Source organism: Pongo abelii, chromosome 3 (genome assembly GCF_028885655.2).
Source record: "Pongo abelii isolate AG06213 chromosome 3, NHGRI_mPonAbe1-v2.0_pri, whole genome shotgun sequence".
Lineage (NCBI taxonomy): Eukaryota > Metazoa > Chordata > Mammalia > Primates > Hominidae > Pongo > Pongo abelii.
In genome coordinates this window covers 62,750,728-62,768,081 of record NC_071988.2, presented here as the reverse complement: position 1 = coordinate 62,768,081, position 17,354 = coordinate 62,750,728, and the positions used below count along the sequence as shown (strand labels likewise).

Sequence of the window (17,354 nt, the reverse complement as noted above, 5' to 3'; positions counted from 1 at the left end):
AAGAATCTAAAGTAGTACCTGACATATAGTAAGAGCTTAATAAATATTTTTACGACTTTAGCAGATAAAATTGAGAAATAAAAAATGTATATATATTGAAGGCATAATGTGATGATTTGATGCAAATATACATTGTGAAATTATTACCACAATCAAGCTAACATATTGGTTATCTCACAGTTACCTTATTTTTTGTGATGAGAACACTTAAGATCTATTCTCTTAGGGAATTTCAAGTATACAGTATAGTACAATTAACGATAGTCACCATGTTGTACATTTGATTCTCAGAAGTTACTCATCTTAAAACATTTCTCCATTTCCCATACCTCTGATCCCCTGACAGCTACCCTTCTTCTGTTGCTGTGATGTGATTTTTTTTTTTAGATTTCACGTATCAGTGAAATCACATAGTATTTGTCTTTCCATGTCTGGTTTATTTTATTTAACATAGTGTCTTCCAGGTTCATCCATGTTGTTGCAAATGGCAAGATTTCCTTATCTTTTATGGTTGAATAATATTTTATTATATATATATCATTGTTTCTTTATCCATTTATTCATGGATAGGTACCTAGTTTGTTTCCATATCTTAGCTACTGTGAATAATGCTGCAATGAATATAGCAATGCAAGTATCACTTTAAGATAAGATATTGATTTCATTTCCTTTGGATATATACCCAAAAGTGTGATTGCTGGATCTAGACTTCCTTTCTTTTTTTTTTTTTTTTTTTTTTTGGAGTCGGGGGGTCTCACTCTGTTACCCAGGCTGAGGCTGGAGTGCAGTGGTGCCATCTCGGCTCACTGCAACCTCTGCCTCCCGGGTTCAAGCAATTCTCATGCCACAGCCTTCCAAGTAGCTGGGATGACAGGTGTGCACCGCCACACCCAGCTAATTTTTGTATTTTTGGTAGAATGGGGTTTCACCATGTTGGCTAGGCTGGTCTCAAACTCCTGACCTCAGGTGATCTGGTTTCCTTGGCCTCCCAAAGTGCTAGGATTACAGGCATTAGCGACCGTGCCAGGCCCAATAGTTCTAGATTTCTGATGAACCTTTGCGGTGTTTTCCATAATGGCTGTACCAACTTACATTCCAACCGAAGGGCACAAGGGTTCCCTTTTCTTCACGTGCTTGCCAACACTTGTTTTTACTCATCTTTTTGATAGTTGATAAATACTTGTTGTATTAAAAATTAAATGTTGAATATCACTAATTTTTTTTACAGGTGCAAGCCACTGCACCTCACCACTAATATTTTTAAATATGGTTTTTGTGGTCATATCTTAACATAGAAAATATGAGAATATTAAGAAAACTAATTTTTAAAAAATTGAAGAAGAATATGATTAGGTTGAGTTAAATATGAATGGCTTTTAGAGCTATGCAAACAATTAAAACTAACTGACAAGAGAGAATTTGTAAAGAGATTAAGAGTGATTCATAAGTGCTGGATATGGTGGCTCACACCTGTAATCCCGGCACTTTGGGAGGCCGAGGCATGCGGATCACGAGGTCAGGAGTTCTGGACCAGCCTGGCCAACATAGTGAAACCCTGTTTCTACTAAAACTACAAAAAATTAGCCAGACATGGTGTTGGCTGCGTGTAATCCCAGCTACTCAGGAGGCTCAGGGAGGAGAATCTCATGAACCTGGGGGGCGGAGGTTGCAATGAGCCAAGATTGCACCATTGCACACCAGCCTAGGCAACAGAGCGAGACTCTGTCTAAAAATAAATAAATAAATAAATAAATAAGAGTTATTCATATGTGTGGATATTCACTTAGCAAAGGAACAGCTTTCTGGATTTTTTGTGTGTTTGTTTTTTCATTATATTCTGCTATACTGAGTAGAGTTTTCCATTAAAATTTTTCCTGATTATTATCAATGGACAAACACCAATCCTTCTTAGCTTTAAATAACCTCTCTAGGCAAACAAGAACTAAGTAGAAAAAAATATATTTGAGACAAAAGAATATTTTATAGTATAGTTAGGTAATTATTGCGTTTGGTAGTTTTTGCAAATTTAATTGTATCTCTTTGAGCCTATTTCTTTGATATTAGTTATTTAGAGGTGCTGACAGAGGGAAGCACCAAAATGAATCACATATGCCAAGTATACATACAAGCAGGTTAAAAAAAACAGCAAAATATTTTAAATAGCTAAACAATTTTCTATTTGTCATATTTTAAATCTAACTTAATTATAATCACTATAGGTTCAAGGTTTGTTTTAATCAACTCAAGTAATATTTTCTGGAAAGCTATGAGCAAGTGTTTTATGAATTCTCACTCTTTGGTATAAAAAACACAAATTGGCCTGTTGCGTTTTTCATCACGCATCAACACCAGTTTGGGAATTTTCTTTGGCCAAAATTTCTATTAACATGTAAAAGAAAAGATGTGTTTTCTTAAATGCTCTGGAAATAGTATTATAAAACATATATAATGTGTAAATTTAATAAACTTTTAAAAATGTTGAAATAAACATCATATATTTTTAAATGATGTATTGATATCTTAAATAGTGCTATAGAGGTAACAAAATTTAAATTAATTAAAATTATATTCACCTTGAATACGGAATCTATTTCATGTCATTAATTCAGCTAAAAATTAGAAACTAAATAAATCATATTATTGAAATTTAAAACATTGTAAAAATTTCAAAAAATGACAAATTTGCTTTGTCCCTTTATTTCTTCTACAAATTCTTAAAAAATGCTCTTAGTATTTTTTTTTTTTTTTGCTTATGATTTAAAATATGATATTTACTTTGGAAGTTTCTTCTTTTTTTGTTACCAGCTCATGTTATTTCTTGGGTTTTCTTTTTCACCTACCATCCTTGTATTTCTTACAATTTGCTTCTGAAAATATCTATTTCTTCTTTTTAACTAAATAGCTCAAGGCTGGGGTAGTTTGCTTCCCAGGAAACATCTGGCAATATTTGGAGAAATGTTTTGTTGTGACAGCTCCGGGGAGAGAGAGGCTGCTGGCATCTAGTGGGTGGAGGCCAGGGATACTGCTAAATATCCTGCTGTGTACATGACCGCCCCCACAGCACAGAATTTTCCAGCCCAGTGTATCGATCGTACCAAGGTTGAGAAATTCTTATTGAAACATACACTGCACAGCCACCTTAGTGGTCCAGATTTCTCTACGTTCCAAAAATTTTATTGAATTTATTCTCCTTTTTGACCACAAAATTTCTGATTTTTCTCTCCTCTTTCTTGTTTTCATATTTCTCAGATAAACGATTCTGACTACAATTTGATTGAGGGGCATTGCCTTTGGAACCATTCAGTTACCATCACACTAGATCTTCAATAATTAATTAAGTTCTGATCATTATGTCTTTTCATTTCTGTATGGATAACTGGAGGAATCTTGTAATTAATCAGCAATCCTGTGCAGTACAGTGTTAACACTTGCTAGAAATGAGTGGGCTCTTTCAGAATTCTCAATTTAAGAACTCTTCCTTAGTGTTTTCCAATGCATTTTCTTTGGAGTACAGACATGCAAGATATTCTGCAGGGGAAGATCATGGTCTGATAGATCTGGAAAATGCTGACTCTTTGGTCCAAAGAAGCTCTATGGTATCAGGACCAATGAACCTGAGAGGTCCCGAAGTACTACAGCCTGCTTAGTCTGGTTTTCTCCAGCTGTGTGTTTTTTTCTAATAAAATTGTTTTGTTTCATTTTAATCCCTTAAAATTCCTATTAATATCAGGAAATATTGATATAATCCTATCTGCTTTCACAAGATTCTAAATGTTCCAGTCTCCTCACCAGAGCAAGTAGAAGTACATTTGCTCAAAGGATTTAAAAAAAACTGGCATTTTTAGTGAATTAAGTGCAGATAACTTTGTATTTAGTTTTAATTTTGTTCAGTTACCTTAAACCTTTTTTATCTTATTATACATTTTTAGAGTAAATTTATGTTTTTATCTAATCTCATATTAAGGATTGAATAATACACTTTTTGAAGTTTATAATAGTGTACATATTATATGTATCTTGTTTTAATTTTCTCCAGGTGTTTTTAATAATTGAATTTTCCAATTTGTTTGCTATAAACATTGACCATTTAGAAAATAAACTGATGTAACACTATCTGCTTCCTCAAATAATCCCCCCCCCCACCACACACACACTCTCTCTTATATCTTGGTTGTATAGTTTATAGCACAATAAATATACATGCATATTTTAGGGTATAAGGTTAATTTCAAATCTGTGATGCTATATGCCATATGTTTTCTGACCTCTTTGACAAATTTAATTGCCCTTTAAAGTTTCTATCACTTCTGCAATTTTATAACTTATTTTTTGTAATAGTTGGTATATTTATCTTCTTTACAGAACAATAATTTCCATGAGAACTGGGACTCTAAAAATTGCTCAGTACTGCATGGTATATCATATAGAGATCCTGACAGAATGCTGTACACACAAATATACTCAGCATGTGTTAGCTGAAAACAGATGATGAGATTCCTAACTTGTAGTAGCATGTAATCTATATGTGGATAAAAGCATGCTCAAGCAGTAGCTATTACCAATGCACAGCTCTGAATGACTAAATATCTCAATCAAGAATATCCACAATAAATCCAGGAGCTGTGGCTCAAGCTGAAATCTCAATGCTTGGGGAAGCTGAGGTGGGAGGATCATTTGAAGCTAGGAGTTCAAGACCAGCCTGGGCAACAGTGATACCCTATCTCTACAAAAAATAAAAATAATAACCAGAGATGGTTGTGCACATCTGTAGTCCCAGCTATTCAGGAAGCTGAAGCAGGAGGATTGTGTTGATCCCAGGGGAGGAGGCAGTGAGCTGTAATCCTGCCATTGCACTCTAGCCTGGGTGACAGACTAAGATGCTGTCTCAAAAACAAAAACAAAACAAAACAAAACAAAAACAAAAACAAAAACCACAACAACAGAATACCCAGAATAAGAAATGTAAAATTCTCCATGAACTCCACTTTTTTGGGCTTAGTAACTTCACTCTTACCACCTAAATTCAATTCATTTAAAACTAAAGGCCAGGAGCAGTGGCCATGCCCGGCTAATTTTTGTAGTTTTAGTAGAAACAGGGTTTCGCCATATTGGCCAGAGTGGTCTTGAACTCCTGATCTCAAGTGATCCGCCCACCTCGGCCTCCCAAAATGTTGGGATTACCAGCGTGAGGCAACGCACACAGCCTATAGTTTGAAATGAATTTTGCTGATTCTACTATAGGCTGGGCGCAGTGGCTCACGCCTGTAATCCCAGCACTTTGGGAGGCTGAGGCTAGCGGATCACCTGAGGTCAGGAGTTCAAGACCAGCCTGGCCAATATGGCGAAACCCCGTCTCTACTAAAAGTACAAAAATTAGCTGGGCATGGTGGTGGGCAGCTGAAATCCCAGCTACTCGGGAGGCTGAGGCAGGGAGAATCTCCTTAACCGGGGAGGCGGAGGTTGCAGTGAGCCGAGATCACCCACTGCACTCCAGCCCAGGCGACAGAGCGAGACTTGTCTCAAACAAACAAAAACTATAAAGCATCCAGAGGAGGAAATAATCAATAAATTACATATTTTCTGGACAAATAATACAATACTTCATAGATGCCCCCAATTTTCCCATTCATTACTAAAATTTCATCATAAGGTTGTAAATCTAGGATTACATGGAGCACAAGTTTCACAGATGTTGTTTGACTCATTCATTCATTCCTTACTCATTTAACATGAATTTATTGTATTTTAGGCACCAAGCTATGAGGTGAAACCAGCTGTTATAGGAAGGAAAGTAACCAGATTGTTAAGGAAGAAATGGGTTAGTTATGAAACCAGCTGTTAGAGGAAGGAAAGTAACCAGATTGTTAAGGAAGAAATGGGTTAGTAAAACATATGTAACTAACCCATTTCTTCCTTAACAATCTGGTTACTTTCCTTCCTCTAACAGTTGGTTTCACCTCATAGCTTGGTGCCTAAAATACAATAAATTCATGTTGAATGAGTAAGGAATGAATGAATGAGTCAAACAACATCTGTGAAACTTGTGCTCCATGTAATCCTGGATTTACAACCTTATGATGAAATTTTAGTAATGAATGGGGAAAAAAAAAAAAAAGGAAATGGGTAGGTGATCTGGTCAGTAGCAATAATGGTAATGGGTCCCCAGAGGCAGAGTCACCTTGGGGAATATAAGATGCATTTTTATTTGAATCGATAAGGAGGCTGATATTGTGAATCATTAAAAAATAAATTTGAAAAATGTAAAGTAGTGACAGAAGCACATGGTCACCAGGCAAGAAGGCTAAGAGGCAGTTTTGAAGCCACTGCAAGGTATTCTTTGAGGAAGTGAAGGATGAAAGCTCCGTGTTTAGGTTTCTGGTTCTAATACATCCTTTAACAAGGCCATATTGTAAGAGAATGGTTAAGGTGGGGCTGTTCAGTTGGAGTGAAATTGACCGTTAATGATCCATCTCAGTATGATGGGCAAAGATGTATTACATGAACCTGGTATCAGAAGAGTGTAATCTTTGTAGCTCTCACCTATGATTACATGGTTGCCATTAATTTTAGATTCTACATAGAATCTTAATGATTGTGAATGACTGAAAACCATTAAGAAAACTTTAGAGACTTTCTGGATAAAACGCAATGACTGAGTGAGTTATTATTTGATTTATATAAATAAATATATTCTTAGTCTTTATGTGCTTTTTGTTTTTCATATGCACACCCTTTAGTTCTAAGTTTGGATTTTCCTCTGTAATATTACAATTGCTATTTCTTTGTCTGTCTCTCTCTTCCCTCCTCACTCCATTCTTTCCAATATCCCTGTCTGTTTTTCTTTCTTCCTCTCTTCTTTTTCTATTGTTGCATCACTGGCCATAACCCTATTGCAGTTGTGAAATATTTAGTGGCCTTGGCTTATGTCCCTAGTGGGAGCTATGGAAAGTACAGAAAAATGAAAAGAGACTCACATTATTCTAGTGCTATCTCTTACTTTCCACGTCTACAGTTATTGCTACCCTTGGGGAAATTTACATGCACTGTAAATGGAAATATATACTTTAGAAAGACATTTAAACTTCTTCTTTTACATGTCAGAATAAACAAAAGTACTAGTAAAGAAATTATTTCTGCACTAAATAATGAATTGAGCCTCATAATGCCCTGTAGGTATGGCATATTGAGGGACAAAAATTATAAGTCTGATTTCAAACTTCTAAGTGTTGAAGACTCATGTTTGATAATTTGATAATTGGGGGAAAAACAGAGCAAATAATTCCCTTTTTGTCTATGGATCATATTGCCTCTCAGTTCCTCTAGAAAAATACAAGTTAATTAAACTTAGGGACTGGAGGCATAACGGATGGTAAAAGGAAGAAAAATAATTTAGCTTTCAGAAGATCAAGAGTACTAAGGGAAGTGATTTTGGCTCTCATTTTTTATTGAAATAAAAATTGACAGAGAATTTGGACATCCTTTGGAAAGCCAGGCAAAGGAAATTCAGTTTATCCTAAACAGGATAAAAATCATAATATCCAATTGCCTGAGAATCAGAAATTCTCCACGAAGCTGAATTCTGCTTCAGTTCATCTCTGACTCATTTTGTCATTCAAATATGTGGGATACCTACTATGCACCAAGCATTGTTTTAGCTGCCGGAGATTCAATAGAAATGATACAGATAAGTTCCTGGCCTCCGTGAAACTGACATTCTGATGTGACTGCTTTATTATTAGATAATGTGTAAGCAAATTTGCCATTGTGTGTTCTAAATTAAGTAAATTGGATTTTAAAAATTTAGAAAGACTATCTTTTGGTATTCTTATAACTTACTATTTAAAATAATACACCAATTGAAAGAAGGTTTTGTGCCTCTAGCTATAGCCACAAGTGACTTCATGCCTTCAGAAGGGGTCAGGGAAGACAAGCAGCCAGGAGGCAGTAGGGACAGAATAGTTGCTTTGAATAGAGACAGGTTTAGTCCAGTTTTGCCTGAGAGGGTTAGAGATCCATTCTGCGCTCTGTCCTTGCCATGGATTCTGTTGTCTTTCACTCCAGCCCCTTCTGCTCAACATGCATCGTTCTTTGTTTCCACTCTGCAGTCCTTTCATGCTGCTTACTCAGGGGTTGTAAATTTTGAATGACTCTAATGTCTACAGCATTTCCTGAATTGTACATCTGGACAGTATTGAAGGGCAGCGGGGCCTCCCTAAGAGCCTGTTTTGCTTGACTAAGTTCTTCTGCTGTATTGATTTAGTATAAGAAATTCTGGGATAATGTTTAATTTCTTCATGGTTCTTAAAAATTTCAGGCATCAACAAAGGCTCTGTATTCCAGGCAAGAGATACAATACGAAGAAAAAAAAAAAAACAGACTATTGTCAGCTTGTTCAAACACACACATCTCTACAGGTTGACATTTTCTTAGGATTGGTTCCCATAATGTGATGTATTTTCTTCTTTGGGTGTTCGACTCATTTGCTCTTACAACTGAAAAAACAACAGTAAAAGCCAAATTGAACCAGTCCAGCTGTCATACTATTACTTTTAAAGAATGCCTCAAATTCTTAGTGTTTACTTCTAGTTTAGTTGGTACTGGATTTCTCTTCACATGTCAAGCTATGAAAAAACAAGCTGACAAATCAAAAGGTTGACTTCCCAATGTCTTCTGATAAAAATAATGTTTGAACTATTCTATCTGTAACACAAGAATATGTATTTATATGTAAGAAATCCTTTGGCTCTTCCCTCTTTTGTTATTTGCAATATTGGGTGCATTCTCATGATTTTTCTTTGCTATTCATTTTATTTATTTTTACTTTCCTATATAGAGAGTTCTTATTGTTTCTGTTGTTTCATAAATTTTAGAAGCCTCCAATTTTAGAACTAAAAGAACCATATTGTAAAGATTTCACGATCACCAAGTTTAATCCTTCCTCTTACCTATGAGAATGCCTTTAGGTTGCTTGTATTTTATTTTATTTCATAAACTACTGGAACGTATTCTTTTTTTTATTTTTATTTTTTATTTTTTTGAGACGGAGTCTCATTCTGTCACCCAGGCTAGAGTGCAGTGGCGCGATCTCGGCTCACTGCAAGCTCCACCTCCTGGGTTCTCACCATTCTCCTGCCTCAGCCTCCTGAGTAGCTGGGACTACAGGCACCTGCCACCATGCCCGGCTAATTTTTGGTATTTTTAGTAGAGATGGAGTTTCACCGTGTTAGCCAGGATGCTTTTGATCTCCTGACCTCGTGATCCGCCTGCCTTGGCCTCCCAAAGTGCTGGGATTACAGGCGTGAGCTACTGCGCACGGCCTGGAACATATTCTTTATGTGCTTGTATTTCTTTTCTGTTAGTATTTAGATCTATACTTTATTTGCAGCTAATGTAAATTTTGATACATCAAATTTATCGAACATGCTACAAAGAGTAAATTATGTCGTAGTTTGCTATTTTCTCATTTAGGTATTACTCCATACAATACAGAAAATAAGCTTTGGGCATGTTTGATTAGTAATTTAAGAATCCTTTCTATCTATACAAGTAGTGACCTACGCATCCTCCATTTGGCCTCCAGTGTGCAATTCTGTGTGATTAACATTTTAAAATTTCCTATATTTTTAATGCTAACTTTTGTAATCTTCAGGTGTCAGACGTTTAGATGAAAACAGTACATCTGCTAAATTATTGCTCAAAATATTACATATATTATGCAAAATTGAATGGTTCACCTACAGATAGAATGAAGAGAAACAAAGATGCAAAATTATTCTTTCAGTTCTGTTCTTATAATCATACAGTTGGGTCTGCTTGTTACTAAGGTTAGATCAAAGGCCTGAGATAATTTAGCTAGTTTCCTATCTAGATAAACCTAGGCTTGGTCTAAAGCCACCTAGCAGCTCTGTCACTTCCTATGATTTAGGGCTGCTGTTATCTCCCAAATACTGGTTGTAAATTAATGAATGAATCCAGAAGTTAAAGATAACTGAGACTTTTACAACATGCAGATTTTCCTGACTGAAATAAACCAGGTCATGTGTCGCTCATTTAAATTTTAAATTGGTTTAATTAATCTGCTCCTCTGTGATCACCTAGTGAACGTAAGCTCTTTTGGGGAAACAGAAGTTTTGAGAGAGAAAGAGATGAGGGGTTAGTAAGAAAGGGATGGTTTTGGAGGGGACAATGAAAGCTATGATCAGATGAAAGTGTTGCAGATGGGATCATGGCCGTTCTGGACAGGGTATCGCCGTGGAAGACTTAGTAACTTGGGACATAGGGTAAATAAAAATAGAACCGTAAGGAATACTTGGGGAGGGGGCGTAATTGACCCTAAAATAATTGTGGAAAGCCAAGACTATCTGATATTTTTTGATATCAAAGAAATATAACCTAGAAAGTCAGAAAAAAACTTCAGCATTTAGTTCACTAAAAGAAATAATGATCCGAACTAATTGATGTGCCTGCCTTAAACACAGTTTTCTATGAATTTTAGGCTCATGTACCCTTATAGGAAAAACATGATCACACACACACAAATAGCATGTTTTTCGAGAATTATTAAATATTGGGAACCTGAAGGTATCCTAGAGATCCTAAGATCCAAACTCTTCATTTAGTAAGTGAGGTAAACAAGTCCCAGAAGATTAAGTGAATTGGCCAGGTCATAGAGCCCATCTTCATGCAGGATTTTATAGTCTGAAGTGATATTTCAAAATTGAGGGATAAATGCTTCAGACCTTTAAAAATTTAATTATCATAGAATATAGATTAATGACTAAAATGAAAAGAAAAAGTTTCAAGAAGATAATCTCTATTATTTTGGTATAAATGTTGATGAAGAAGAGATGAAAAATGTTTTTATGGCAACAGCTTGTTGGATACATTGCCCAATTTTCTTTAAAACAATATGAAATGATTTTTAGTAGGAAAGTGTCAGTGCTGTATGTGTGTGTATATGTTACACTTTCTCCGCCACTTCCAAGCCATTCACAGATAAACAGGATTTCACTCAAACATTGTAACAGCAGTTGCCAAAGCACTAAACTCTGTATGTTTTTGGATGTCTTGGCACAAAGAATAAGTAACAGGAGAAACACCCTCAGGGAAAGTTTAGAGACTCTGTGTAGCTTTTTCACTTCAATAATTACAACAGTGTTAATTCACAGCCTCTTTGACTAGACACTTAGGATTTAAGTAGCCTAGCAATTCTGCCTTCAGCTACTAGTGAGTTCTTTTGCATATTTATCAGATGTTCCTGCCTTTCTTTTTATTTCATTTTTTTCTTTCCTTTTCCTTTCTTTTTCCTTCTTCCTTTCTTTATCCTTCATTTTTCTTTCTTTTCCATGGCTGCATAGTATTCCATGGTGTATATGTGCCACATTTTCTTAATCCAGTCTATCATTGTTGGACATTTGGGTTGCTTCCAAGTCTTTGCCATTGTGAATAGTGCTGCAATAAACATACATGTGCCTGTGTCTTTATAGCAGCATGATTTATAGTCCTTTGGGTATATACCCAGTAATGGGATGGCTGGGTCAAATGGAATTTCTAGTTCTAGATCCCTGAGGAATCGCCACACTGACTTCCACAATGGTTGAACTAGTTTACAGTCCCACCAACAGTGTAAAAGTGTTCCTATTTCTCCACATCCTCTCCAGCACCTGTTGTTTCCTGACTTTTTAATGATTGCCATTCTAACTGGTGTGAGATGGTATCTCATTGTGGTTTTGATTTGCATTTCCTTCCTTTTAATTTATTTTTTAAAGTTGTTAAACTTTAAGATAAAATCAATGGGGCATATATCCATTCTCTATCAAAATAGATCTGCCTTATAAATATGTTTCATTTAAAAGTCAATAAATTTTTAAATTCCCAGTATTAATGTGTGATTATTTTATTTGCATTATCTCTTTTTTTAACCTAGTATATTGAAATGTATGTATTCAACACACAGCTGCTGAGGAGCTCTCTCCCACCTTCATTCTTCCTCAATCAACAGCCCTCTCTATACTAGGCACTGTTGTAGGAAGTAATGATTGTTGTAGCCTCCATTTATTCTTCACACCAAATACTAAATTATTTAGGTTCGATTTGCCGTAATGTAATATTCACCACAGGTCTTTGAAGTTGTATATCATTGTCCTCACTTTATGTTTAAACAAAATTTTAAAAAATGTTCAAAGAAGTTAATATCACCAAGGTCACTAACCACTAAGTAAGTTTGCTGTGGTTCAAAACCAGTTCATGTGAAGTTCAGAGTCAGGTGTATGTGCTGTGCCTTGTAGACTGTTTGAACACAAAAGCAGGAGGAGGGATATCATATGCTACTGGTTTTCTTCCTTCTACTCTGCCTACTATCTTATTTCTTGGCTCCACTTTTCCCAGGGCATAGTCTGTAAATTTCTGAGAACCATTTTGCCCTTCTGTTATGAGTAGAAACTCTTTCATGACTTTAACGTTGCATTTGAATGCATATGCTTCTGCAAAATATACCATCATCAAGTTACTTTAAGCACTTTGGGGGAACAACATGATGACTATACCCAACTTTGCCAACACACCCATGATATGCATGATTCACTTTCATTATTTTAGCATAAATGATGCCAAAATAAATAGAATAAGGAGGTTAGGATTTAGGAGAGTTGGGTGTTTCAGCTCTGCCACTAAACATCTCTGATATTTGGGACTAATATCTTAATATTTATTGGCTTTAGCTTTCTTATCAGTAACAGAAAAAAAGTTCTAGATGCGTTTAGGGTAACATGCCATGATAAATTCTTATTATTATTTCTAATAAGAGTAGCACAAGGCTTAGCATATGGTAACATTTGCAAATCTTAAGTGTCTAAATCAATGCGGTTTTATATATCCTTCCATAACCGTGCCACTTGATAATACATTTTTTTCTCATGCCATCCAAGAACTTTTTTTTTCTAAAAATAGGACTAGGATAGTAACTGCAGAATAACTAAAGACTTCACTTTTTTACTGCTCAGATGAACATTCAAAATAAATATTATATTGAATTTTGTTGTAGTTTTATGCTTACTTGGCAACACAAGCCTGGCCTTGTTTCTGGAACTCAAGGTTTTTGACCGTGAATAGAAGTTAAATTTTATAATCAGAGCATTTTCTAAGTCTTGTCCCACAAAAAAATAAAATATAATAAAATGGAAACTGTTCAAGCCCTAGAGAGAATTTGCTGGTCAAGCACATGCTTACACAAGTAGAGTGCATGGCACTCTTGATATTGTTTATTTTTCAGGAGCTGATTTAATATCCTGCCTTATGTTGATGTGCAGGCTCATTGGTCCTGTAGGTTAGCTTAGAGCTTATACTCCCATTCTTATTATTTCTGGAATATATTTTAATGTCCAGAATAATAATGTTGAAAATTATTCCAATAATCAAAACAGCTGCAATACAGAGTCTCCAGTGCTCAGAGAAATAATGTAGAAACAATACTTTATTTAATAAAAAAGAAAAAGAAAATTTTAAATCTGAAATATTTAGTATCTTCTTCCCTGAAAGCAAACTGGAGAGGAAATATGAATGAGAATAACTGTGTACTTGTGTGAGAAAAAGATTCTAGAGACAAGAGAATCTTTTTGTTTGTTTGATTTTGCCTAGATAGGATACCTCATTAGTCCAATAATCTTTCCTCTAATGTTTAACAACATTCCCACAGTAACCCTCCTGAAAAAGGCTATGCAATTGGGAGGCTCAAAAATTTGCAGGAGACATGTACATATTATCTGTGCATATTTTCATTCTTAGGAAAATAGCAGGTCTACATATAGGCAAGCAGAGAACCATTTCCTTCCTTTCTGGTTCATCACACTTCCCCAAGAATACACAGAATATGTTCTTCCAAAGCAGCAAAAGGGAACCTCTCATGAGTTGTTTTTTTCACAGCTTGTTACAACTGCGTGTCTATGCATCTTTTCTTATCCATTTCCATCGCTCGAGTTTGGATCTCTGCACAGGATTCTGACAAGCTTTTTCTCCTTCTGGCACAGCAGATTAATCCTTTACTAACACAACTTTTATCCTTTAAATTATTGATTTGAAAATATCCTTCCCAAGTCTAACTTCATTCTCTTTGACTTCATAGGCACTCACGTCTGATCCAGTCTCACACATCGAACTTCCTCACTGTTCCCTTGCTAACTCATGTCTCACTTACTCTGGTACCTCTCTTGTAAGATCACATTTAACCACTTCCTAATATGCTGTATCTGTACTCCAATTTTCTATCTAGGTCCTGCTCATCTTTCTGTGTCCTATTAAATACCACCTTTTAATGAGAGCTTCTCTTGTCATTGTTCTTATTTCTTGTTCCTTTATTTTATACATTACCATTTAATTCTATTAAAAATTCCTTTTAGCTAACAACTACAGTCACAGTTATCCTATAAATGTTCTCTTCTTGGAATGGTATTTTTGGACGTTCCATGTTTTGCAAAAGGCTTCTGTTTTCAAGATTTAAACTTGATTCTGCTTTATTTTATAAATGTATGCCATGTCCAGTGCCTCCGTTATTACCTCCCACCAGAGGATGCCCGGCCTTTCAGAACCCTGCTTGCATCTCACAATACAAGAAGGAGAAACCAGAACAATTGGTGTCTGGGATTCTAGCAGGACACATCTCCCATTTGGTCCCATCAGCCATGGGATCCATTAGCTGCAGTTAACCCTTCATTGGCCCCAAACTCTCTTCTCTGAATACTGATGAGAAGATACCTGGAACTTTCATGGCCTTCCAACATTTTCCCCCTGGTTTTACTCAAGCCTTTGGTAATGAGTTTGTGGCTTGCTCTCTTAATGAACCCTATGGTATATAGAAAACTGGTACCCTCAGTAAAAGGCCATCCAACTGTGACTAAAGGGCTCAGAAACAAGAGGCTGAGTCAGCCAGCGCTGCTGCAGATCTGCTGTCAGCACCATCGGGAGAATTTATCACCACACTAATAATAATAATAATAATAATAATAATAATAATAATAAATGTGTCACTGCAATTCCTACTAGAAACTCAACTGCCATCAGAGTGCACAAAGTCCCAAATTTATATAAGGAACAGCTGGGTCACTTCCATGACACTCAAGCTTGGGCTGGAGTCGTGACATTTTGTCTAAGCCAACTCAGAACCCTTTATAATACTCCTCCCACCTATAATTTTCTGTTTTAGGCTCTCTGAAATATCCTCCCTTTCTGTTACCTTTACCTGACCATTACCTCGAGGAATCTCTTGAGGCTCACACTTGGAATATTTTTTACTGCAGCTTGTAGTCCACAGTAGCTGGCTCTTTACTTTGGGCACAGCTATTGATCTCTGCCCAGAAGTATGGACTTGATCTTGGGACTTCCCCCTGGGTCTCTTGTGAAGACCACCTATTTTGTTTTCCCTTTCTTCCATATGCCCATGCTCAACTCCCAAGATCCCAGATGCAGAAAAGCTCCAGCTTTGCCCTGAACCAACTACTCAATATGCTCAAAGGCAAAAATCATGGACTATAAGTTTGAGGAACTTAGGTGCTGTACTGAACTTTGCAACTCATTTAGTATCTAACAGAATGAGGTTACTTGTTAAGTATTATTTTATTAATCAATTGATAAAATGTCTTGAAGATAAACCAACAATAATCCAAATAGGACTACAAAAATGAAACATGAGACTTTCAGAATAACTGAAATGGCAGACAGTCTATGAGATAATGTGGAATATAATTGACACTAAATAGACTCCAAACAACAAAAGATTGTGTAATCCTAAACACTGAAGCCTACTGTAAGAAATTATAATACTGTATGATGCTAATATGGAGAATTACAGTAGGGATTAATTAAATGATAAGAGCTAAGAGAAGAAACATTAGTTAATAGAATATATTTTAATTTTTGTTTTTGTGTTCTGCTCTATTCTCTTGGTCTCAGGCTCAGCTAAATACCATACGTAGAAGGATTACCAACCTCTTCCTGAAAGCTTGAATTACAGTTCCCCAGGTGGATATTGGTACTTCATGAAGGATGATTGGAGTTGCTGAATATTTTACAAAGGAAATGTGTGTAGCTCAAAGGATAATCTAGTTATCTTGATGAATTTATCCTTTGTAGTTGAAAGAAGTTTTGAAACATTAGACTTCAAAGAAAAGCAGGAAAGTGATTGAGCATTTATGTAAATACTCCCTAATTGCAAAAAAAGTGGTTCTTAGAAATTTCTAAATTGAGTGAGATAAACATCAAAAGTACTACATTATTTTCTATTTTGCAAATGTCACTATTTCTCTTTCCCTCCATATTCAGAGATGGTTTTTCTGTATCATTTCTGCTAAAAGTTAAAGAAATAAAAACTAACATCCCATATTCCAAAAATCATGCTCAAACATGGGAGATATTTTGAATTCAGAACACAGGTTGTCCAAAAATGAATATTATGTCCAGTGGTCAGTTTCCCAGGCCAATCCATAAACATTCTATAAACCCTAGACTATAGCTTAAATCTAGTCTAAATATAACACATTTGTATTAAAATATGTAGAGTAAGCTATCCTGTAAAGATTGTAAAAAAGAAGATTAAAAAACATAATTGAAAAAAATATTACTTTTTAGTGTGATGGCTGGGAGGAAAGTATGTTTAATTAAAGCAAGGAACAGCAAACCGAACTGCAGACTAAATCAGGCCACCCACCTATTGGTTTATATTTTTTCCATGGCTCTTTCATCCTACCATGGCAAAGTTGAGTAACTTCGATAGAGACCATGTAACTCTCAAAGCCAAAAGTATTTACGGGTTGGAACTTCCCAGGAAAAAAAGAAACACACAAATGCTGGCTCTGAATTGGAAGAGGAACAGGAGCTAGATGGAACTCTTTGTAAATTTTAATGTTGACTTCCGTACTGTGAGCTCCTCCAAGGGAGCAGTGCTATGGCTCGGGCATCCTCTCTCCAGAGATGAGACTCGTGCCTGGCATGTAGTAAGTGCTTTGATACAGTTCTAGTAAATTTCAAGGGCTTGATAAAGCAATTCCTCTAGTTTTTTCTCATTTCATTTCAGTTCAAAAATTACACATATAATTAAATATTATTTTCAGGGAGTGAACTTTTTATTATTATTATTATTATTATTATTATTTTTGTAGAACACACTGAGCTTCTTTCTGTGGGCTAATGTAGGCTTCAGTTTTCTAAACCGTGCATGGGTATTTGGTGTAAGTACTTGGAATTAAAATAAATATTCTGTCTGGAGTATGTACTCAGATATAAATTTTTAAGATAAAACTCAGTAATTATCTTATTCAGCAATCTTTCCATCAGGCATTTTTATTTATATAATGTATCAGACCAAG

The 17,354-nt window shown here is 35.6% G+C and overlaps 1 long non-coding RNA gene across 1 annotated transcript in view; it reads left to right on the top strand.

Annotated features, from left to right (window-relative positions):
* Positions 1–5,889: 5,889 nt before the first annotated feature.
* Positions 5,890–17,354, top strand: part of LOC134761336 (uncharacterized) — a 35,678-nt gene continuing 24,213 nt past the window's right edge. Inside the window, exon 1 of the long non-coding RNA XR_010139865.1 lies at positions 5,890–17,216. This is a non-coding gene — a long non-coding RNA (uncharacterized LOC134761336). The remainder of the gene's footprint in view (positions 17,217–17,354) is intronic.